The following is a 1406-nucleotide window of genomic DNA, read 5'->3' on the forward strand; positions in this document are numbered from 1 at the left end:
GGAGTCCTGATGTAGAAGGCTGAGGGTCGTTAAAAATGAAATTTCTTTTGGCACCTCTACCACGTCCACGTCCACGGCCACGGCCACGGCCTCTTCTGTGAGTGTCAGCTTCTTTATTTGCATAGAAGTCCTCTAGTTCTTTCTTGTATGGAGAACTTGTAACATTATTCGCAATAGCAAGTTTTTAACAACAAATATTCAAACTGCTTGTAATATGGACCCCGGGGTCCATATTACATTCACCTAAGGGGGCCATATTGCAGACATGATTGTGATTTAACAAAGTGGTTTGTAGGTTAGAACTTGAAAGCAACAGAGCATTCTAGTTTATGTTAAAATGTTGGAAATAACTTCTAGATCATAATTACAATGCTCAATAATGAGAAATTATTAGTTATAGCACATTAAAATTGAGAAATTTACATACCTTCCAAACTTTCAAAAAACACAAGGATAGAAATAACCTCAAAACTCACCAACTGCTGCATAGACTTGTTCCATGGACTCCTAGTGACCATCAACTGAACTAATGAGCTAGTTCCCATCTTCAAAACTAGATCTCAGCACTTGGTCAATGAAATACAGAGGGGTGCCATATTATATGCAGGGGCCATATTACCACCTTTTCCTCTATCAATTTATCGAGAAACTCTACCAAACAAAACTTGTATGAAATTTATTAAGCTTCATTTTTATGTAGTTGATTATGTCAATGCAACACATTGTTTCCAAGATATAAGCATGTAAGTAATAAGTGGAAAATTCAACTTTTGAACCACCCTCATCCCTTCAGCACATGATGTAAGGTTTGCTATTTTTGATATGCTCACCTCCAAACTAGTCTCAACAAAGCTGCAAAGTCGAAAATTGCGTTCCAAACATTCCCTCCAAATTGCATTGTCAATATTGATCTATTGTTGCTGTACAGAAAATTTTACTCTCAACACTAAAACTGCTGCAACAGTCGTAGGGAAATGCGTAAAATAGTGAAAATATACATCAAATTGAAGATAATTTGATGCTCTATTAACTCATAATCAGCACGGATTTTTTTCATCAATCGTACAAAATTATAAGGCCGAAAAGATTAAAAAATTGGAGGCAGAAGTGTTTTTTCAAAAAATGTCTCACCTTCAAGAGCGGATATCTCAGAAACCATGGAAAAAATGTAAAGGATAAGACTTGTCGGTAATTTTGTAAGCTTCAATTTTGCACAGAATACAAATGTTCATAAGATGCATAGTTTCCGAGATATAAGTGAAAAATGAAAAAATGGTATTTTTTCCAGCGAAAATTATCTGGTGACTGGACTAAAATGCATATTTTTGCAACTTTTTCAAAAAATCTGAAGATTTTGAATTTGGCGCCTAATAGAATGGTTGTGCAACACCCACAAAAAGTCAAAT

This window comes from Nilaparvata lugens, chromosome 7 (genome assembly GCF_014356525.2).
Source record: "Nilaparvata lugens isolate BPH chromosome 7, ASM1435652v1, whole genome shotgun sequence".
Lineage (NCBI taxonomy): Eukaryota > Metazoa > Arthropoda > Insecta > Hemiptera > Delphacidae > Nilaparvata > Nilaparvata lugens.